The following is a 25,794-nucleotide window of genomic DNA, read 5'->3' on the forward strand; positions in this document are numbered from 1 at the left end:
ACCCAGGATGGATGGATGGAGGTGCATATACACCTACCCAGGATGGATGGATGGAGGGAGATATACACCTACCCAGGATGGATGGATGGAGGGAGATATACACCTACCCAGGATGGATGGAGGGGCATATACACCTACCCAGGATGGATGGATGGAGGGCATATACACCTACCCAGGATGGATAGATGGAGGGGTATCTACACCTACCCAGGATGGATGGAGGTGCATATACACCTACCCAGGATGGATGGATGGAGGTGCATATACACCTACCCAGGATGGATGGATGGAGGGGCATATACACCTACCCAGGATGGATGGATGCAGGGGCATATACACCTACCCAGGATGCATGGATGGATGCAGGGACATATACACCTACCCAGGATGGATGGATGGAGGGGCATCTACACCCACCCAAGATGGGGACCTTATTCCATATACCAGGATGGGGCATATACAAGGATGAGGGGCATATACTATAGGGCATATATTGGGCCATTACGCTGTAATGCAATATATAGGGCCATTGCGCTGTGGCTCACCATATGGTGTCATTACGCTTTGGCTCTTTTGATACCTTTGATACGTCTGACCTCATAGTATGTCCCCCCCTTTTTACTCTTTTGAAGGAGGCTGTTTTACACTTGAAGCATATATGTGTTACAATCCATAACTAAATCGTGTATATTTTTTATTTTTCCTCTTTAGTGGTTAACTCTGGAATGAAGCACCGCTTTGTATTCATTTTTATGAGATATTTTCATGTGCTGAGTGTCGGCTTATTTGTTACCCCCCCTCTTTTTCTCAGATATGATTGTAATTTGATTTATCATGAGACGATGGATTTTCGTTTTTTATACAGTTCTTCCCATTTTTGTATTGTTTTAGATAAACCTTGATAAAGGCTGAGGCCGAAGTGTTGGTCATACATCTGTCTCATGAACAATTTATTGTCTGAATAAATACCTTGATTTGCATCAATATCCATTGTGCCTAAAGGTTTATATATATATAAAATAAGTATTTTTGCTTGTGAGTTTTCTTATAATGTTTTTAAATAGAAGACCGTATTGCGATATCATTGAGATATAAATGTTTCTGTTGCGATCCTCAGCTCTACCTGAGAACACAATCTGCATGGGACTGGGCCGAGTGGGGGGCATCTGGCCAACATATAGCGGCGGGCACTCTGCAGCAACTCAGCACTGTTGACTTTGGAGGTCCTCTTCATTCCCTGGTGGTCAGCGGCTGCATGCATCCCCTAGAACTGGATATGCGAAGACTGTTTGCTGTGGAGCCCTCTAGTTTCGATCAGATAAATGTGGAGGACAGCTCAACATATCTGTCATCATAGACAATCTGTACCGAATCCGCACCCCTCACTGCTGAGCAGCTACCCTGTCTAGGTGGCAGCACACAGTGCTTTGTGTGTGTCCCATTGTGTCACTAGTGATATAGCAGTATACTAGGGATGCACCAACTCCACATTTTTAATATTACTCCAGATATGGACGAAACCCTCCAAGATGCAGGCTTTATTATACTACAGAATTTTGGTGCATCCATAATATATGCTCAAGCACTTTAATAGAAACCTGTTCCACCATGTCCATCCTTCACTGCGTTACTGGTATTTATTTGGAAACACAGGGATATTCCAGGAAAACGTGTTTTATGCTTAATAAAAATAAACTGATCACATTTTCAAAGAATTTCCATTGGTATTTATCTCCTTTTTGTAATTTACCTGTCTGGTTAATTCACACCTTTCATGTTTTTTCTACAACCAGTTAATGGGGTGGTCTCAGTTTCTTAAAGGGAGTCTGTCACCCCCAATACTCAAATCATTTATGGATTTGTATAGGAATCTTGGCCCCTATAAAAAAAATTATACTTAGGTACAGATTATATTTTTATGCAAAAACAGCATTTACACCCCCGCTTAATTACCATTCTCTGCCCCTCCCCTTATGATGATTGACAGTGCTGCCTATATTGAATCCTCAGCCCTGCACACACTGACACAGCAGGAGCTGAAAACTCAGTGTCCGAGCTTGGGGGCATCCTCTGATCCCCTTGTCCAGTCTACAGTTGTCTCTTTCAGTGAGCAGAAACAAGCTTTTACTTAAAAATTGTAAGGCTCGATTTGAGTTTGCCAAAAGACATGTGGGAAACTCCCAAAATATATGGAGGAATGTGCTGTGGTCAGATGAGACCAAAATTGAACTTTTTGGCCACCAAGATAAATGCTATGTCTGGCACTAAACCAACAGCTCATCACCCCAAGAACAACATCCCCACAGTGTAACATGGTGGTTGCAGTATCATGCTGTGGGTATGTTTTTCTGCGGCAGCCACCTCCATTATCTGAATGCAAGGAAGATTGTGAACTTGTGCTACTTGTGCAGTAACACTTTGTCATTTCTGCTCCATTCTGTCTTCAAGCACAGGGTTAACAATGCTCTGACTCCATATCCGGCTTCATGGCTTGATCATAGATGCTGGATCCTGATTCCCAAGAAAATCCCACCAACCCAAGATTGTGAAAGAAATGCACAAAACACTTTTAGTGAATGTTAAATAGACCAAATTTTATTACAAATCATATTATTTCATTCAGTGTCTGAAATTTAGAATCAGCCAATTGCTATGAAAAAGACACTGAAAATGGCAAACCTCTGACTCACGAAGAATCATCCGTCAGCACTCAGGAGAGGAAAACCCCCTGTGGAGGAAACCTCTAGGGAACCATGGCTGGAGGACTTGCCCATCCCTCGGGCTTAGAAGGATAGTGCCAACAAGTAACAGCACAGTGAGACATGATATACATCCACTATAGATATGATAGCAGTGACATCACATAGTCACACAAGTTACACATTACATCATGAGAAAACAGACAGTAATGGAAAAGGTCAAAGTAGGTGCCCTGTGCGAGCACCATATGGAGAAGTCTAATGCGACATCTCCAGGCCGTACACATAAAGGTGAAGGCAACTAGTACCAGACGTGAGGGAGATCTGGCTGCAACATCTGTCACCCCATTGATCGCTAGGGTTAGTTTGATCTGGCTGGCTAGGCGGTATGGCTGATCTGGCTGGCTAGGCGGTATGGCTGATCTGGCTGGCTAGGCGGTATGGCTGATCTGGCTGGCTAGGCGGTATGGCTGATCTGGCTGGCTAGGCGGTATGGCTGATCTGGCTGGCTAGGCCGTATCCCCTTCCTCCCTTACAGGTTGTGGAGTGATGAAGCTCCAGGTCTCCAGACACATCAAGTATGGCGCTTCATACGGCTGAATGACCTGTGGTTCCGGAATCATCTTCTATATCATAGATGTATGTGTTTATGACATCAGCACAGTTGCCGTAGTTACCACAGGTGTTTATTGCTGGTGCTTCACTGGCTAGAAAGTCTCTCTCAGTGTTCCAAAGAATTAACCCTTGAATAACTGGCACTGTACATTTGTCCAGAATCCTGTAACATAATCTTGTCACTATGCAGGACCGTTATCAATATTATACTTTAAAATTGCCCTAAACAAAGTCTAATTAGTGAGCACATCTACAGATTTGATGGGTAACAAGCACAATAATCCCCTTAAGCCCTACTAAATGCATACATGTCCAATATGAGTACAGAGCAGTCCATACAGAATGGATGATATAGAGGGCAATACAGTTAGATAAAGAAGTAGAAAGCCAAACCAAGTAAATGTCTCCTGAGATCTCGGCTACTGAGGTCTCAATTGCGCATCTGCTGCCTCAGGCGGCCATTTGTGTAACACAAGCGATCGGAAGATCACAGCTTCTAGTCTGCTAAGGAGACTATTGAAGCATGTAAAAAGTAAAAAAAAAAATATTTAAAAGTTCAAATCACCCCCCTTTTACCCCATTCAAAATAAAACAATCAAAAATACACGTTTGGTATCGCCGCATTTAGAATCGCCCGATCTATCAATATATAAAAAGAATGACTTCGATCAGTAAACTGTATAACGAGAAAAAAAACAAAACTCCAGAATTAAGTTGTTTTGGTCGCCGCAACATTGCATTAAAATGTAATAACAGGCGATCATAACATCATATCTACACCAAAACGGTATCAATAAAAATGTCAGCTCAGTGCGCAAAAAATAATCCCTGACCCGGCTCTAGATCACGAAAAATGGAGACGCTACGGGTCTCGGAAAAATGATTATTTTTTTTACAAGCTTTGAATTTTGATTTCACCACTTAAATAAAATAGAAGCTCCACATGTTTGGTAACTACGAACTCGTAATGACCTGGAGAATCATAATGGCCGGTCAGTGTTAGCATTTACTGAACATGGTAAAAAAAAACCTTTTGTGGAATTGCACTTTTTTGCCATTTCACTGCACTTGGATATTTTTCCCATTTTCCAGTACACAATATGGTAAAATCAATGGTGGTGTTCAAAAGAATAACTCATCCCACAATAAAACAAGCCCTCACATGGCCATATTGACGGAAAACTAAAAAAGTTATGGCTCTGGGAAGAAGGGGAGCAAAAAATGAAAACGGAAAAACCTGAGGTGATAAAGGGGTTAACTGGAATTTTCTGCCATGGACTCATTGGCAAATCTGAAATAGATATTTCTCGCTCCCTTATCAGGGTGGAAACATATATCTTTGGCCTCATTCAGACGTCTGTTTTTCATGTTTGTGTCCTCTCCATATTTGTTACGGATAGATCACATACACAATATAATCTGTGGAGTCGTCCACATGTCATTTTTTTGTTGAAAACCGCGTAGTGTCCGTTTTTTATCCAAGTGGTTGATGAAAATTCTCCAGTCAGATCTATGGGTCCATGACATCGCTGACAGCTGGCATTGCCATCCATGTGCTGTCTGTGATAACACTGTCACCATAGGAGAAGCTTCTCAATTTATGGATTTATTTTGCATACAAGAAAAGCTGATGAAACGCTGAAGATAAAAACTGACCACTTTCAGACATTTTTTGCATATACGATAAGTCACTGACATCTGATTAAGGCCTAAGGCCCCGTTCACATGTCAGGTTTTAATCAGTGTTTTTTTCTCATTTTCATCTGATTTTGGTCAGGGTGTCAGTTTTTCTCCTCAGTGGGGCATATTTTTTTATATGTAAAGTAAAAAGCTAAAGGTTTCCTAGCCTCGCTTGCCCGGCCTATAGACACTGGAGAACAGGCAGTACAGGCAACATGGTTGGTTCTGGCCATTTTTCTGACAGACTCATTGACTTCAATAGATGATCTTTATCTACAAATCGGATGGAAATCGGACCGGTCTCAGTTCTGATTTACAGATCAATCGTCCACAAAAAATAGAGCTGTAAACCTGTCCCCGGTCTATAACGGAGCATATTCTACCTGTTAGAGAAATAACCAGACGTGAAAAGAGCCATGTGCTATTCTTACAGGGAAGGGGCCACCATTTTATGTTTTGTATTAATAATTATGTAATCAATTATTTTTAATACAAAATTAAATGTCCCACTTTATTAGTTTTTTATTTATTTATTTTTACATTGGCCACTAGGGGCTGCCATTTTTATTTGGGGGGGGGGTGTAAGAAGCGCTCTTACACACCTCATTTACGGCAGCCCTGGCCATAAGAGACAGTAGTCTGTCACCGACCCTATCTCTAACATTAGAGGCCGCTCCTCCTGCCTCTAGCTGTGACCTGGGCACGCCCCCTTGGCTGTTCAGGTCGCAGCCGTGGGAGGAGATTGCAGCCATCTTTGTGGAGCCTGCAGTGTAAGCTGTACATTCCCCCTGTCGTCGCACGCACTGCTCAGTCAGAGCGTGCCATGACAGGAGCTGCCGGGGAGGAAATGCCTGGGAGTGGAGGCCCCGAGTGAGTATCTGCGGCGGCGCTGTGCGGTGATCTCAGCTTCTCTGCTGTTATCACCGCCGACATCTTCAGGCAACACAGACACAGCGCTGCGTGGGAACGTGGAAGGTAAGTAGAAGGGTTTATTGTTTTGTTTTTTTCCCCTTTGCATTGAATATATGGGGGCATAAACCCACCAGGATGGAGGAGGGGGCATAAACCCACCAGGATGGAGGAGGAGGCATAAAACTACCAGGATGGAGGGGGCATATACCCACCAGGATAGAGGAAGGGCATATACCCACCAGGATGGATGGAGGGGGGCATATACCCACCATGATGGATGGAGGGGGGGCATATACCCACCAGTATGGAGGGCTGGATATACCCACCAGGATGGATGGATGGAGGGGGGCATATACTGACCGGGATGGATGGAGGGGCATATACACCTAACCAGGATGGATGGAGGGGCATATACACCTAACCAGGATGGATGGAGGTACATATACACTTACCCAGGATGGATGGATGGAGGGGCATATACACCTACCCAGAATGGATGGATGGAGAGGCATATACACCTAACCAGGATGGATTGAGGGGCATATACACATAGCCAGGATGGATGGATGTAGGGGCATTTACACCTACACAGGATGGATGGATGGAGGGGCATATACACCTACCCAGGATGGATGGATGGAGGGGCATTTACACCTACCCAGGATGGATGGATGGATGGAGAGACATTTACACCTACCCAGGATGGATGGATGGGCATTTACACCTCCCCAGGATGGATGGATGGATGGAGGGGCATATACACCTACCCAGGAAAGATGGAGGGGCAGATACTCCTACCCAGGATGGATGGAGGGGCAGATACTCCTACCCAGGATGGATGGAGGGGCAGATACTCCTACCCAGGATGGATGGAGGGGCATATACACCTATCCAGGATGGATGGAGGGGCATATACACCTACCCAGGATGGATGGATGGAGTGGCATATACACCTACTCAGAATGGATGGATGGAGAGGCATATACACCTACCCAGGATGGATGGATGGATGGAGGGGCATGTACACCTACCCAGGATGGATGGAGGGGTATATACACCTACCCAGGATGGATGGATGGAATGGAGAGGCATTTACACCTACCCAGGATGGATAGATGGAGGGGCATTTACACCTACCCAGGATAGATGGAGGGGTATATACACCTACCCAGGATGGATGGATGGAATGGAGAGGCATTTACACCTACCCAGGATGGATAGATGGAGGGGCATTTACACCTACCCAGGATGGATGGATGGATGGAGGGGCATTAACACCTACCATGGATGGATTGATGGAGGGACATGTACACCTACCCAGGATGGATGGAGGGGCATGTACTCCTACACAGGATGGATGGAGGGGCAGATACTCCTACCCAGGATGGATGGAGGGGCATATACACCTACCCATGGTGGATGGAGGGGTATATACACCTACCCAGGATGGATGGATGGAATGGAGAGGCATTTACACCTACCCAGGATGGATAGATGGAGGGGCATTTACACCTACCCAGGATGGATGGATGGATGGAGGGGCATTAACACCTACTATGGATGGATTGATGGAGCGACATGTACACCTACCCAGGATGGATGGAGGGGCATGTACACCTACCCAGGATGGATGGAGGGGCATGTACACCTACCCAGGATGGATGGATAGATGGAGGGGCATTTACACCTACCCAGGATGGATGGAGGGCCATGTACACCTACCCAGGATAGATGGATGGATGGAGGGGCATGTACACCTACCCAGGAGGGATGGATGGATGGAGTGGCATTTACACCTACCCAGGATGGATGGATGGAGGGGCATTTACACCTACCCAGGATGGATGGATGGAGGAGCATTTACACCTACCCTGGATGGATGGATGGATGGATGGATATAGAGGCATGTACACCTACCCAGGATGGATGGAGGGGCATTTACACCTACACAGGATGGATGGAGGGGCATTTACACCTACCCAGGATGGATGGATGGATGGAGGGACATTTACACCTACCCAGGATGGATGGATGGATGGAGGGGCATTTACACCTACCCAGGATGGATGGATGGATGGAGGGGCATTTACACCTACCCAGGATGGATGGATGGATGGGCATTTACACCTAGCCAGGATGGATGGATGAAGGGGCATATACATTTACCCAGGATGGATGGATGGATGGAGGGGCATTTACACCTACCCAGGATTGATGGAGGGGCGTCTACACCTACCCAGGATGGATGGAGGGCCTTGTACACCTACCCAGGATAGATGGATGGATGGAAGGGCATGTACACCTACCCAGGAGGGATGGATGGATGGAGGGGCATTTACACCTACCCAGGATGGATGGATGGAGGGGCATTCACACCTACCCAGGATGGATGGATGGAGGGGCATTTACACCTACCCAGGATGGATGGATGGAGGAGCATTTACACCTACCCTGGATGGATGGATGGATGGATGGATTTAGAGGCATGTACACCTACCCAGGATGGATGGATGGATGGAGGGGCATTTACACCTACCCAGGATGGATGGATGGATGTAGGGACATTTACACCTACCCAGGATGGATGGATGGATGGAGGGGCATTTACACCTACCCAGGATGGATGGATGGATGGAGGGGCATTTACACCTACCCAGGATGGATGGAGGAGCATTTACACCTACCCAGGAGGGATGGATGGATGGATGGGCCTTTACACCTACCCAGGATAGATGGATGGATGGGCATTTACACCTACCCAGGATGGATGGATGAAGGGGCATATACATTTACCCAGGATGGATGGATGGATGGAGGGGCATTAACACCTACCATGGATGGATTGATGGAGGGACATGTACACCTACCCAGGATGGATGGAGGTGCATGTACACCTACCCAGGATGGATGGATGGATGGAGGGGCATGTACACCTACCCAGGATGGATGGATAGATGGAGGGGCATTTACACCTACCCAGGATGGATGGAGGGCCATGTACACCTACCCAGGATAGATGGATGGATGGAGGGGCATGTACACCTACCCAGGAGGGATGGATGGATGGAGTGGCATTTACACCTACCCAGGATGGATGGATGGAGGGGCATTCACACCTACCCAGGATGGATGGATGGAGGGGCATTTACACCTACCCAGGATGGATGGATGGAGGAGCATTTACACCTACCCAGGATGGATGGATGGATGGATGGATATAGAGGCATGTACACCTACCCAGGATGGATGGAGGGGCATTTACACCTACACAGGATGGATGGATGGAGGGGCATTTACACCTACCCAGGATGGATGGATGGATGGAGGGACATTTACACCTACCCAGGATGGATGGATGGATGGAGGGGCATTTACACCTACCCAGGATGGATGGATGGATGGAGGGGCATTTACACCTACCCAGGATGGATGGATGGATGGGCATTTACACCTAGCCAGGATGGATGGATGAAGGGGCATATACATTTACCCAGGATGGATGGAGGGGCATATACACCTACCCAGGATTGATGGAGGGGCGTCTACACCTACCCAGGATGGATGGAGGGCCTTGTACACCTACCCAGGATAGATAGATGGATGGAAGGGCATGTACACCTACCCAGGAGGGATGGATGGATGGAGGGGCATTTACACCTACCCAGGATGGATGGATGGAGGGGCATTCACACCTACCCAGGATGGATGGATGGAGGGGCATTTACACCTACCCAGGATGGATGGATGGAGGAGCATTTACACCTACCCTGGATGGATGGATGGATTTAGAGGCATGTACACCTACCCTGGATGGATGGATGGATGGATGGATGGAGGGGCATTTACACCTACCCAGGATGGATGGATGGATGTAGGGACATTTACACCTACCCAGGATGGATGGATGGATGGAGGGCCATTTACACCTACCTAGGATGGATGGATGGATGGAGGGGCATTTACACCTACCCAGGATGGATGGAGGGGCATTTACACCTACCCAGGAGGGATGGATGGATGGGCATTTACACCTACCCAGGATAGATGGATGGATGGGCATTTACACCTAGCCAGGATGGATGGATGAAGGGGCATATACATTTACCCAGGATGAATGGATGGATGGAGGGGCATATACACCTACCCAGGATTGATGGAGGGGCATCTACACCTGCCCAGGATGGATGGATGGAGGGGCATCTACGCCTACTCAGAATGGATGGATCGATGGAGGGGCATATACATCTACCCAGGATGGATGGATGGGGGGGCATATAAACCTACCCAGCATGGATGGATGGAGGGGCATTTACACCTACCCAGGATGAATGGATAGAGGGGCATTTACACCTCCCCAGGATGGATGGATGGATGAAGGGGCATATACACCTACCCAGGATGGATGGATGAAGGGGCATTTACACCTACCCTTGATGGATGGCGGGGCACATACACCTACCCAAGATGAATGGAGGGGCATATACACCTACCCAGGATGGATGGATGGAGGGGCAAATACACCTACCCAGGATGAATGGAGGGGCATATACACCTACCCAGAATGGATGGAGAGGTATCTACACCTACCTAGGATTGATGGAGGGGCGTCTACACCTACCCAGGATGGATGGAGGGCCTTGTACACCTACCCAGGATAGATGGATGGATGGAAGGGCATGTACACCTACCCAGGAGGGATGGATGGATGGAGGGGCATTTACACCTACCCAGGATGGATGGATGGAGGGGCATTTACACCTACCCAGGATGGATGGATGGAGGAGCATTTACACCTACCCTGGATGGATGGATGGATTTAGAGGCATGCACACCTACCCAGGATGGATGGATGGATGGAGGGGCATTTACACCTACCCAGGATGGATGGATGGATGTAGGGACATTTACACCTACCCAGGATGGATGGTTGGATGGAGGGGCATTTACACCTACCCAGGATGGATGGATGGATGGAGGGGCATTTACACCTACCCAGAATGGATGGAGGGGCATTTACACCTACCCAGGAGGGATGGATGGATGGAGGGGCATTTACACCTACCCAGGATAGATGGATGGATGGGCATTTACACCTAGCCAGGATGGATGGATGAAGGGGCATATACATTTACCCAGGATGGATGGATGGATGGAGGGGCATATACACCTACCCAGGATTGATGGAGGGGCATCTACACCTGCCCAGGATGGATGGATGGAGGGGCATCTACCCCTACTCAGAATGGATGGATCGATGGAGGGGCATATACATCTACCCAGGATGAATGGATAGAGGGGCATTTACACCTACCCAGGATGGATGGATGGATGAAGGGGCATATACACCTACCCAGGATGGATGGATGAAGGGGCATTTACACCTACCCATGATGGATGGCGGGGCACATACACCTACCCAAGATGAATGGAGGGGCATATACACCTACCCAGGATGGATGGATGGAGGGGCATATACACCTACCCAGGATGAATGGAGGGGCATATACACCTACCCAGAATGGATGGAGAGGTATCTACACCTACCTAGGATGGATGGAGGGGCATCTACACCTGCCCAGGATGGATGGATGGAGGAGCATCTACGCCTACCCAGAATGGATGGATCGATGGAGGGGCATATACATCTACCCAGGATGGATGGATGGGTGGGCATATAAACCTACCCAGCATGGATGGATGGAAGGGCATATATACCTACCCAGAATGGATGGATGGAGGGGCATATACACCTAACCAGGATGGGGACCATATACCATATACGAAGATGTAGCCATATACAAGTATTGGGAGGGCATATACTGTGGGGCATATATGGGACCATTACGCTGTAGAGCACCATATGGGGACATTACGCTGTGGCTCACCATATGGGGCCATGACGCCTTTGGCTCACCATATGGGGCCATTACGCTGTGGCTGACCATATGTGGCCATTACGCTGTGGCTCACCATATGTGGCCATTACGCTGTGGCTCACCATATTGGGCCATTACGCTGTTGCTCACCATATAGGGCCATTACGCTGTGGGGCACCATATGGGGCCACTGAAGTTCTCCACCGAGGGGGTTAGAAACTCCTATTACAGTTACTGATGATTACTGCATGGCTCCTGTCACACAATTATGTTATAGCCTACTGACTTTGTACTTATATACAGTGCCTACAAGTAGTATTCAACCCCCTGCAGATTTAGCTGGTTTGATAAGATGCAAATAAGTTAGAGCCTTCAAACTGCAAACGAGAGTAGGTTTTATGAACAGATGCATAAATCTTACAAACCAAAAAGTTATGTTGCTCAGTTGAATTTTATTAAATTTTAAACATAAAAGTGTGGGTCAATTATTATACAACCCCTATGTTTAATATTTTGTGGAATAACCCTTGTTTGCAATTACAGCTAATAATCGTCTTTTATAAGACCTGATCAGGCCGGCACAGGTCTGTGGAGTTATCTTGGCCCACTCCTCCATGCAGATCTTCTCCAAGTTATCTAGGTTCTTTGGGTGTCTCATGTGGACTTTATTCTTGAGCTCCTTCCACAAGTTTTCAATTGGGTTAAGGTCAGGAGACTGACTAGGCCACTCCAACACCTTGACTTTTTCCCTCTTGAACCAGGCCTTGGTTTTCTTGGCTGTGTGCTTTGGGTCATTGTCTTGTTGGAAGATGAAATTACGACCCATCTTAAGATCCTTGATGGAGGAGCGGAGGTTCTTGGCCAAAATCTCCAGGTAGGCCGTGCTATCCATCTTCCCATGGATGCGGACCAGATGGCCAGGCCCCTTGGCTGAGAAACAGCCCCACAGCATGATGCTGCCACCACCATGCTTGACTGTAGGGATGGTATTCTTGGGGTCGTATGCAGTGCCATCCAGTCTCCAAACGTCACGTGTGTGGTTGGCACCAAAGATCTCGATCTTGGTCTCATCAGACCATAGAACCTTGAACCAGTCTGTCTCAGAGTCCTCCAAGTGATCATGAGCAAACTGTAGACGAGCCTTGACATGACGCTTTGAAAGTAAAGGTACCATACAGGCTCGTCTGGAACGGAGACCATTGCGGTGGAGTACGTTACTTATGGTATTGACTGAAACCAATGTCCCCACTACCATGAGATCTTCCCGGAGCTCCTTCCTTGTTGTCCTTGGGTTAGCCTTGACTCTTCAGACAAGCCTAGCCTCGGCACGGGAGGACACTTTCAAAGGCTGTCCAGGCCGTGGAAGGCTATAAGTAGTTCCATAAGCCTTACACTTACGGATGATGCTCCCAACAGTGGAGACAGGTAGGCCCAACTCCTTGGAAAGGGTTTTGTACCCCTTGCCAGCCTTGTGACCCTCCACGATCTTGTCTCTGATGGCCTTGGAATGCTCCTTTGTCTTTCCCATGTTGACCATGTCTGAGTGCTGTTCACAAGTTTGGGGAGGGTCTTAAATAGTCAGAAAAGGCTGGCAAAAGAGATCTTTAATCCACACATGTGAAGCTCATTATTCTTGGTGCCTGAACTACTTCTTAATACTTTAGGGGGACCAAACAGAATTCTTGTGGTTTGAGGGGTTGAATAATAAATGACACTCTGAATTAACTTTTAACGTTTAAAAAAAAAAAAAAATTTGCTGCAGTGCATTTCCCACTACAAGGCTGATCTACAGTACAAATGTCACAATGCCAAGTTAATTCTGCATGTGTCAACCAGCTAAATCTGCAGGGGGTTGAATACTACTTGTAGGCACTGTATAAAGATGATAATCATAGTGCCGTTTCAGCAGAGACAGATGTTACAGACTTTGCAGTAACTAATAAAAATTTTGCCTTAAAACATTCTCTCATTATTCTGGCATTTAGCAAATATTAAAAATTCTGGTAATCCTAATTGACCTAAAACGGGAAAGATTTGTTCTGATTTCATGTCAGATATTGAGAAAAACATGCATATGTGTCTTTTTATATAGTGTATGGAAACTTCAGGTTTCAACTCTGTGTGTATATATATATATATATATATATATATATATATATATATATATATATTAGCTATTGAACCCGTTCTACGCCCGGGTGGTGAGCACTTTTATTGGTATATCGTCTCCCATGCTGGTATGTGCTGCCCCCCTCCTTGTATTTGTGATGCCCCCATCCTGTACCCACCATCCGATCCTGGTATGCGTGGTCCCCTCACCCCCAATCCTGGTATGCGTGCTACCCCTCACCCCCAATCCTGGTATGCGTGGCACCCCTCACCCCCAATCCTGGTATGCTTGGCACCCCTCACCCCCAATCCTGGTATGCGTGGCACCCCTCACCCTCAATCCTGGTATGCGTGGCACCCCTTATCCCTATCCTGGTGTGTATGGTATCCCTCATCCTGGTATTCATGGCACCCTATCCCTCACTCCCAATTCCGGTATGTGTGACACCCCTCACCCCCAATCCCGGTATGCGTGGCACCCCTCATCCCGGTATGCTAGGCACCCCTCACCCCCAATCCCGGTATGCGTGGCAACCCTCACTCCCAATCCCACTATGCGTGGCACCCCTCATCCTTATCCTGGTGTGTATGGTATCCCTCATCCTGGTATGCATGGTACCCCATCCCTCATCCCTATCCTGGTGTGTATGGTATCCCTCATCCTGGTATGCTTGGCACCCCATCCCTCATTCCCAATCCCGATATGCGTGGCACCCCTCATCCCCAATCCCGGTATGCCTGGCACCCCTCATCCCCAATCCCGGTATGCCTGGTACCCCTCACCCCCAATCCCGGTATGCGTGGCACCCCTCACCCCCAATCCCGGTATGCGTGGCACTCCTCACCCCCAATCCCGGTATGCGTAGCACCCCTCATCCCCAATCCCGTTATGCTTGGCACCCCTCATCCCGGTATGCGTGTCACCCCTCATCCCTATCCTGGTATGTATGGCACCCGTCATCACTATCCTGGTGTGTATGGTATCCCTCATCCTGGTATGCATGGTACCCCATCTCTCATCCCGGTATGCATGGCACTCCATCCCTCATCCCCAATCCCGGCATGCGTGGCACCCCTCATCCCCAATCCCGTCATGCGTGGCACCCCTCATCCCCAATCCCGTCATGCGTGGCACCCCTCATCCCCAATCCCGGTATGCGTGGCACCCCTCACCCCCAATCCCGGTATGTGTGGCACCCCTCATCCCCAATCCCGGTATGCGTGGCACCCCTCATCCCCAATCCCGGTATGCGTGGCACCCCTCACCCTCAATCCTGGTATGCATGGTCCCCTCACCCCCCAATCCTGGTATGTGTGTTACCCCTCACCCCCCAATTCTGGTATGCGTGGTACCCCTCACCCCCCAATCCTGGTATGCGTGGTACCCCTCACCCACAATCCTGGTATGCTTGGTACCCCTCACCCCCCAATCCTGTTATGCGTGGTACCCCTCACCCCCCAATCCTGGTATGCGTGGTACCCTTCACCCCCAATCCCGGCATGCGTGGCACCCCTCATCCCCAATCCCGTCATGCGTGGCACGCCTCATCCCCAATCCCGTCATGCGTGGCACCCCTCATCCCCAATCCCGGTATGCGTGGCACCCCTCACCCCCAATCCCGGTATGTGTGGCACCCCTCATCCCCAATCCCGGTATGCGTGGCACCCCTCATCCCCAATCCCGGTATGCGTGGCACCCCTCACCCTCAATCCTGGTATGCATGGTCCCCTCACCCCCCAATCCTGGTATGTGTGTTACCCCTCACCCCCCAATCCTGGTATGCGTGGTACCCCTCACCCCCCAATCCTGGTATGCGTGGTACCCCTCACCCACAATCCTGGTATGCTTGGTACCCCTCACCCCCCAATCCTGGTATGTGTGTTACCCCTCACCCCCCAATCCTGGTATGCGTGGTACCCCTCACCCCCCAATCCTGGTATGCGTGGTACCCCTCACCCCCAATCCCGGTATGCGTGGCACCCCTCATCCCCAATCCCGTCATGCGTGGCACCCCTCATCCCCAATCCCGTCATGCGTGGCACCCCTCACCCCCAATCCTGGTATGCGTGGCACCCCTCACCCCCAATCACGGTATGCGTGGCACCCCTCATCCCCAATCCCGGTATGCGTGGCACCCCTCATCCCCAATCCCGGTATGCGTGGCACCCCTCACCCTCAATCCTGGTATGCATGGTCCCCTCACCCCCCAATCCTGGCATGCGTGGTACCCCTCACCCCCTAATCCTGGTATGCGTGGCACCCCTCACTCCCCAATCCTGGTATGAGTGGCACCCCTCACCCCCCAATCCTGGTATGCGTGGCACCCCTCACCGCCCAATTCTGGTATGCGTGGTACCCCTCACCCCCCAATCCTGGTGTCGGGGTAAAAGAGAATATATATTTTTGTAACTTTTATACTTTTGTAACTTTTATACTCTTTTTTGCTAATGTACTAACCACCATTTTGTGTCTTATAACAATAAGCTTTCCTTGCTACGTATTACTCAAATCGAAACTTAAACTAAGACAGTTCCAGTGTTGCCAAGACTTATTTCAGAGAAACGAAACAAGATTATAAGCTGACGGCTGCAATATCTGCCCAGAGACTGAGATAAGGAGATGTGGACCAATCAGGAGTGGCCAGACACTGGACTTTCATGGCTTACCCCGCCCCGGACAACCCCTTTCCCCTCCCCATTATGTAGTGTATTTAGGTTTGTGTATGTAGGAATAAACACAGAACATTGCTGAGAACGTTGTCTGTAGTAGTCTTTTGAGCGTGCTCTGAGTTTGAACCAGCTTGTTGTCTGACTCATTCTTTGAATGGTTGACCCATGCTCATAGTTTGAATTTGGAGTGACTGGAGGACGAGTGGAATGTCATCACGACCCTCACAAATGGCGCCCAACGTGGGGCGTGGCTAGCGGTACGCCGCCCTCCCGGACCCATATCGCTGATTTCCCTGGTGGTGACCGCGGTGGCTGAATTTGAGGCCTGATCAACCTCCATCGAACACGGTAAGTTGAGATGTATTTTATATGTCTCACTTGCCTGTGTGTCAGCCGCAGCGGTTCCTGTTGGGTTGTCAGGTTGGATCTGGGTGGGTGATCGGTTGAGTGGTGAGACCTCAGGCGTCCCGCACCACGTCCTGAACCAGCAAGTGTTAAAACGAGTGACGTCGCATGCCTGCGCGTGCTCGTGTGAACACCATCTCCTCCTCCTCCGGTCACTGAACTCTCTTTAGATAGCTGCCTCCCGTAACTGATAGTCGAGGTTTCAAAGCATTCCTGAATTGTAGTGTAAGGGAGAAAGAATCTGTGACGAATTGAGGTGTACTCTTCGTCTTATACAGAGAAACCTCATAAGGAGGTGTTGTGCTGTCAGAATCTGTGACGAATTGAGGAGTGCTCTTCGTCTAACACAGAGACTGCTGTAAAGTCAAGGTTAGGAAACAGTGTATTGAGGTGTCTATACACTGTCGGGTGGTGCCGTGGTAGGAAAGGAGATAGATTGAGGTGTCGCTCTATCTCATCAGTGTATTGAGGTGTCTCTACACTGACGGGTGGTGACCTGTAGTCAGGGTGCCGTGGTGAGTCGCATTGTAAAGTCGCCATTCAAGGCTAGGAAAGGAGTTAGATTGAGGTGTCTCTCTATCTCATCAGTGTATTGAGGTGTGCTCTACACTGAGGAGTGGCGACCTGTGGACTGCACCAGTGATCTGAGTCGCGACAGATCATTGCATTCTATAAGAAAATGTTGCGTATATTCAAATTTGAAAGATCTCGTAAGTTGCGGAATGCTGCTGTGGGAGTTAAGCCAATTAGTGGAGTTACGGGAAGGCAAGAAGGCAAGAAGAATGTTAGGAATTTGTATAACATGATAAGCTTATCCAGTACAGGCAGGCTTTAGTTTTCAGCGTAGAAAGAATGTGTTACACAGAAATTGGGAAAGCTGGGTGAGGACTTCTGCACCAGGCTCAAGCACATCTTAGAGTAGTGAGTGATTTGAAGTCTGAAGGCTGGAAAGAAGTAGATGGTGTGGGGGGGACAGAGAATGCCGAGCCTTTGTTCGGATACATGAAAGCTGCAGACTGTGATTTGTTATGTGCCCCCAAAATGGCCGTTGCACCTTTGATGCCTGTCACTACACCGAGCCCTCAGCCACCGCCCTATAATGGTACCAACAACAAATCACCGGAGGGGTGGACGTGTCGGGTGTGTGGAGAGCAAAACCCACCCTGGGCGGAGTTCTGCTGTGTCTGTGGGGCGGGCCGCCCATGGCACGATGCCCAGCCTGCCTCCAAGAACAATCCCACTTCCACTCCACCTCCTCCCTCCAACGGCCATCTTACTACACCTTTTCCTGCCTCCAAGAACAATCCCACTTCCACTCTAACTCCTCCCTCCCACGGCCATCTTGCTACACCTCTTACTTGTTGTGAAAAGCCCCAATCCGGCCTATATCCACTACTAGATCCGTCCGGTGCATATTACCAGCCACCAGCACAGGTGGAAAAGCCCGCAGTCCCAGAGCACCCATCTGAAGCTAATGTGACACCCTCTGCTCCAGTCCACGATGCTGAGACGCTTCCCCTGTTTCCTATGGGAGTCACCCACAACCCTGGGGATAGCCTCCTCAACTCCCCAGAATTTCAGGCCAGACTGCTCTCCCTCCGCCAACATACTGTTACTCAAGACGATACGGAGCCAGATGAGGGATGGGCTCAAGATACTCCAGCCCCCCCTCCTTTACCCCATACGTCTCCTATGGCATCCTTCACCCCACATCCATTACCCATACTCCGGCCCTTGCTCCAAGCAACTGCTGAAAGAACACCACCCCCCAGCCTCTCAGAAGTTTGGGACCCCTGCCGCTCCCGTAATCTAGTAGACCCATCAGGACGCCCTGTCACTCTGTCAATAGGCTATGGTGACATCCTTACACATCGGGTGGGGGCCATAGTCAACCCTGCAAACACCTGTATGAGCCATGTTGGAGGATTGGCTCGCAAAATTTCCCTTGCTGCTGGTTCTACTCTGGCTGCAGAATGCCAGGCTCACTTAGCCGAAAACGGAGAGCTTTCACAAGGCCAGACCTTAGTCACCCGTGTGGGTAGACTGCCCGCTGATGTCATCATACATGCAATGGGTCCTATTTATGACTCCCGGAACCCTGAAGAGTCACGTTCCACTCTCGCATCTACCATCCGTTCAGTACTCCTTCATGCAGGAAAATTGAGTCATCAGGATATGCCCAGACGCACTTTAGCGATACCACTCATATCTTCTGGAATTTTCGGCTACCCACTCGGGCCGTGCATGGAGGAACACGTACTGGCCCTCAAGGAAGGCATAGAGACCCTCCCTCATGGATTGGACTCGATACGCATTGTCTGTGTCCGTAGTCCAGCAGTTCATGTTGCTATGCCTTTGGCCCTTGAGCTACTAGTGGCAACCTCCTCCCCGACACCGATTCCCAATGCGGTTCTGTTGCCTGAAGAATCCTCCCTAGCGGCCACCCCAAACACCACCAAGGAACAAGCGACGCTGCCCGGTCCTCAACAAGTTCCTGGACCTTTAGGGATGATTAAATATCAACCCTTTACCCCAGTACAAGTAGACACTCTGGTCTCAAAGCTTCCTGATCCCGATAAATCTCCCATGCAGTATGCTAGACGCTTGGACACAACCAGAGCCATTTATGGTGCAACCTGGGCTGATTTGGCAGGTATCACATCTGTGAAGGCCAAGGAATATTTCTTGCCTACTATCGAAAAGGCCATGGATTCCACAAAAGCAGGATCTCTTAGTACGTATGAATCCGGCCTAGAATACATGAAACAGTTAAAGGCCTGGGCTCAGGATCGCTTGTCAGATCAAGCTGGGTCTGTACAAGATGTTCAACAAGACCCTGATGAATCTGTGGAAAGATATGCTGCAAGACTCAGCATGCATTTTGAGGATCTCGGATACAGTCCTCACGTCAAGACGCAGGCCGCCCTGTTGGTTCAGGCCCTGGTAGATGGCCTACAAGACGCTCTCAGAGATGAAGTCCTGAGAGTACGGCCCGAGATTCGTTCTTCTTCTTTCAACGACGCGGTGGACATCGTTAAAGCTTTCCAAAAATCAATGCTAAAAATGGAAAAGGATACTAAGCCAAAGAAGAAAACCGCTCCTGCCATGGTATATCAAGCTCAAGAAAGCTACCCACCCCTTGGCAACCAACATGGAATCAAGTGGGTAATGGTTAAAGGCACAGGTGATGATACTCCTCCCACATATAGAAAACAAGACAGAAGAGATGACAAGGGACCATCTAGAAACAGAAGACAATCTCGTGATTCTGAAGGACGAATGTTGTGTTGGGAGTGTGGTAGCCTTGACCACATCCTCAGAGACTGTCCAACCCGCAGACAGTACCATGACCGGTCGTTCCGTGACGGTCCACACAACCATGGACCTTCCCGTGAACCATCTCATCCACGCCAATGACGGCTCGGTCAACCAGTGTCCACTTTCCCGGCTACGCATCTCACAGCCGCCTGTGGGACTGTCACTTTACAGGTGGACCATCAACCACTGGAGTTCCTGGTGGACACTGGGGCGGCCACATCTGTCATTTCCTCTGCACAGCTCCCTCCTTCTGTATCCCTATCACCGGATACCCTCACCTGTGTTGGGGTGGAAGGCCAACATATTTCCTCTCCACTCACAGTCCCTGTGTCTGCAGGACCGTTCACCGGAGTACTCACAAGATTCTTGGTCTCTGAAACTTGCCCTGTCAATCTGTTGGGAGCCGATCTCTTAGAGCGGATGAAGGCAACAATTACCTTCGGAAACCATGGTATGGAGCTTCTTTTGCGGGACCCTCATTCCGAACAAGGGACTGAAGACCGCTGTGTTCTTAAAGCCTTCCCTCTCATAATGATGACCATACAACCTCACACTCTTCTTGATATCTCACAGTTCCCTCACTCTCTGTGGTCCAGTGGGCCAGAGGACGTTGGCCTCCTGCAGGTTCCCCCGGTCCGAGTACACCTCAAGCCTGGACACAGGTACCCACGGTTGCCACAATACCCCCTCAAGGCTGCACAAGAACAAAGCTTGGGTACCCAAATCGCTTCCCTCCTGGAATCAGGAGTCCTTGTCAGATGTGTATCTCCATGCAATACACCCCTCTTTCCTGTAAAAAAAAGAAAACCGTTCCGGGAGAGTCTCCAAGATACCAGTTGGTTCAGGATCTCAGAGCCGTCAATGCAGCTACCATTTTAGAAACTCCAGTGGTACCTAACCCAAACACCCTCTTGTCTCAGCTGCCTCCAACGGCCACCTTGTTTACGGTGTTAGATCTGGCCAACGCCTTCTTCAGTATACCCTTACATGAAGATTCGTGGTTTCTTTCTGCCTTCACCTTTCAAGGAGCACAGCTTACATGGACCAGGACTCCGCAAAGAGCCCAGAACTCTCCTAACCAATTCACTCATTCTATGAAGTCTATTCTGGAGCCATGGGTTCAAGAGAACCCTCAGGTCACCCTTCTACAGTATGTGGATGATCTTTTACTCTGTGGCACTGAAGAAAATTTGCCAGAGATGTCAGCATCCCTTCTCTGGTTTCTTCACTCAGCTAACTGTAAAGTCTCGAAAGGCAAAGTCCAATGGTGTCTGCCCAAGGTCATTTTCCTCGGACATTGTATATCACAAGGTGCTAGACATCTGACTGAAGAAAGAAAACAAGCCATCATGGATATCACCTTCCCAACCACCTATTCCGCTATGCAGACTTTCCTTGGCCTCATCACTTACTGCAGGCAATGGATCCCTGATGCCTCAAAGCTCATGCAACCTCTGTACGACTGTCTCAAGGATGAAGGCTCAGTTTAGCTTCATGCTGAAGATCCACGTGTTTCTCATCAACACAGACTATGTTTTGACCGCCTTAAACAGGCTGTTGTCTCTGCCCCAGCCTTGGGCTTACCAGACTATACTCAGCCATTTCACCTTTTTGTCTCGGAATCGGAAGGTCATGCCTCTGGAGTTCTAGCACAACGCTATGATCATAAGTATCGGCCTTTGGACTACTACTCAGCCCGCCTGGACCCTGTCGCCCGAACTGCCCCAACGTGCCTTAAGGCGGTCCACGCTGCTCACATCCTCCTTGACAAGTCAGCTGATATCGTCCTTGGACATGATCTAGTTATACAGGCCGGCCATGATCTCTCAGCTGTTCTGCAACAAACATCTCCGAAACATCTAACCAACCAAAGACACCTGCGGCTGCAGTGTTCCCTATTGTTGCCCTCCAATATAACATTTACCAGATGTCTGACTATCAATCCTGCCACTTTGCTTCCACCTTCTAGGGGGGAAGGTGAAGAGGGTGAAGGTCCATTGGTGGAACCTCATGATTGTATAAAAATTTTGCAGGAAGAGACTTCTGCTCCAGAGAATATGGTGGCACATCCGCTCGCAGACCCTGCCTTGCACCTATGGACTGATGGATCCCGTTTCGCAGACCCTCAAGGGAAGTTCCACACGGGATATGCTGTCACAACAGACCTAACAGTCCTCAAGGCTGAAGCTCTACCACCATACATGTCTGCACAAGAAGCTGAACTTGTGGCTCTCACAGAGGCCTGCCACCTGGCAGCAGGAACAAAGGCGAATATATATATACCGATTCCAGGTATGGACATGGAATTTGCAATGATTCTGGACTTTTGTGGAAGTCTAGAGGATTCATCACAGCTGCAGGTACACCAGTGAAACATGTCTCATGGATTAAGGCCCTAATGAAGGCCCTGGAACTACCCATTCAGGTTGCTGTTATCAAGGTCAAGGCTCATGGAAGACTAGAATCCAGAGAAGCCAGGGGCAACCACCTAGCTGACCAAGCAGCCAAGACTGCAGCAGTGGAGAATGTGTCATCAAAGTGGCAGGAAAAGGAAGAAGAGATGGGGGAGAGCCTGCAAACCGTTGCTGTGGCGCTCACTAGAGCAAGAGCCAAAGAACAGCCGGCGGAAGATCATACAAGTCCAGCGGAGACACGAGTGGAATCCCGGGGGGTCAGGATGCCTGAAGAAAAATTGTGTGAGGAACAAAGGAAGACCCCCCACTGAAGAAGTCAAGCAATGGAAAGCGGCAGGAGCTGTGCTGGCAGGTCGCAAAGATTCAAAGGTCAACTCGACTCTTTACCAAGTGGATGGGAAGCCTTGCTTGCCTAGACGCATGTACTCAGCTGTGGCAGCATGGGCTCACGGGCCTACACACAGAGGAAAGAATCAAGCCTTGGCATGTATCAAGAAACTGTACTTTGCACCCGGAATCTCTTCCACTGTGACTGCGTACTCAAAATCCTGCTCTGTCTGCGCTACCTGCAACCCAACGTGTACGGCACGGGTCCCTCTCCAACACCTGGCTAAACCAGACTACCCTTGGCAGAGAATACAAGTCGACCATATCCAAATGCCTAAAGTAGGAAAATAGGAGTACGTTTTGGTAGCCGTGGATATGTTCTCAGCCTGGCCCGAGGCCTACCCGGTTGTCAACATGACTGCTAAAGTCACAGCCAAGAAACTGATCACCGAAATTGCCTACAGATTTGGAGTTCCCCAAGTCATAGAATCGGATCAAGGACCAGCTTTCACAGCAAATATCTACGAAGAACTCTGGAACATGTTGGGAACAGATTTGGGCCTCCACACTCCATACCATCCTGCCAGTTCAGGCAAAGTGGAGAGAATGAATTCCACACTCAAGACCCAGCTCTTGAAAATGACCCAAGATCATCCCCTCCCCTGGCCCGACCTACTCCCCATAGTATTGTATCATATCACACACACTCCTGAGGCCAAACATGGGCTAACTCCCTATAAAATTTTGTTTGGGACCCCACCCAAGATAGGAGAGATTAGGCCCCAAGAGTTGTCTGAAACACATGATAGAGTGGTAAAATTTGTGATTGCCTTGTCTAGAGAATTGACTAACACCCGCTCTCCAGTATCTGCTTCTCTCCCAGAATCCACAGGTGATGCAGTACATGATTTCATCCCAGGCGATCTAGTGTATGTGAAGAAGTTTGTCCGGAAAGACTGCCTCCAGCCGCAGTTCGAGGGACCGTACACTGTGCTTCTCACCACCCCGACGGCTCTGAAGCTTGAGGGCAAGAGCACCTGGATTCACGCCTCCCACTGCAAGAGAGACAGAACGAGCCTATAAAAGATGACTACCTTCTTCTATATCCTTTCCATATGCTTACTGTCTGTCTCAGGGTGGACAGCTACCACACAGGGGTAGATACCTCCTTCTTCTCAGGTTGGTTGGGAGGGCTCAAGGGATTCCTCCAACAAGTTTGTCTAGTAATGGGAGGTCTACTAGTATTGGGCCTGGTGGTCCTGTGCTGCATAGTCCCCTTATACAGGAAAGTTATAACCAATGCTGTCCCAACCTCCGGGACCTTTCTGAATCAAGAGAAGATATGGAGAAATACACTCCTTTGAACAAGCCTGACCAGCCCCCCCATGACAAAGTCCAATTGAGAGATTTAGTTTAGGGACAGTTGGGAGAACTCCATGTGTCACCCAGGATAGGGCTCGATTGTCTGGGGGCGTCCCATAAGGGGGCAGCTTCTAAGATGATTGGGTGAAGAAATCCACCTCCCCTCTCCCCACACATGGACAGTCTCAAAGGCCCCGAAGCAAGGGAAAGCTTAGTGTTTAGGGGGGAATGTCGGGGTAAAAGAGAATATATATTTTTGTAACTTTTATACTTTTGTAACTTTTATACGCTTTTTTGCTAATGTACTAACCACCATTTTGTGTCTTATAACAATAAGCTTTCCTTGCTACGTATTACTCAAATCGAAACTTAAACTAAGACAGTTCCAGTGTTGCCAAGACTTATTTCAGAGAAACGAAACAAGATTATAAGCTGACGGCTGCAATATCTGCCCAGAGACTGAGATAAGGAGATGTGGACCAATCAGGAGTGGCCAGACACTGGACTTTCATGGCTTACCCCGCCCCGGACAACCCCTTTCCCCTCCCCATTATGTAGTGTATTTAGGTTTGTGTATGTAGGAATAAACACAGAACATTGCTGAGAACGTTGTCTGTAGTAGTCTTTTGAGCGTGCTCTGAGTTTGAACCAGCTTGTTGTCTGACTCATTCTTTGAATGGTTGACCCATGCTCATAGTTTGAATTTGGAGTGACTGGAGGACGAGTGGAATGTCATCACGACCCTCACACTGGTATGCGTGGTACCCTTCACCCCCAATCCCTGGTATGTGTGGTACCCCTCACCCCCAATCCTGGTATGTGTGGTACCACTCACCCCCCAATCCTGGTATGTGTGGTACCCCTCATCCCCAATCCCGGTATGCGTGGCACCCCTCACCCCAGATCCCGGTATGCGTGGCACTCCTCACCCCCAATCCCGGTATGCGTGGCACCCCTCACCCCCAATCCCGTTATGCGTGGCACCCCTCATCCTGGTATCCGTGGCACCCCTCATCCCTATCCTGGTATGTATGGCACCCCTCATCACTATCCTGGTGTGTATGGTATCCCTCATCCTGGTATGCATGGTACCCCATCCCTCATCCCGGTATGCATGGCATTCCATCCCTCATCCCCAATCCCGGGATGCTTGTCACCCCTCATCCCCAATCCCAGCATGCGTGGCACCCCTCATCCCCAATCCCGGCATGCGTGGCACTCCTCATCCCCAATCCCGGCATGCGTGGCACCCCTCATCCCCAATCCCGGCATGCGTGGCACCTGTCATCCCCAATCCTTGTATGTGTGGCACCCTTCATCCCCAATTCCAGTGTGCGTGGCACCCCTCACCCTCAATTCTGGTATGCATGGTCCCCTCACCCCCCAATCCTGGTATGCGTGTTACCC

This window comes from Phyllobates terribilis, unplaced genomic scaffold, assembly GCF_046119375.1.
Source record: "Phyllobates terribilis strain yellow unplaced genomic scaffold, ASM4611937v1 Scaffold_241__1_contigs__length_2998254, whole genome shotgun sequence".
NCBI lineage: Eukaryota > Metazoa > Chordata > Amphibia > Anura > Dendrobatidae > Phyllobates > Phyllobates terribilis.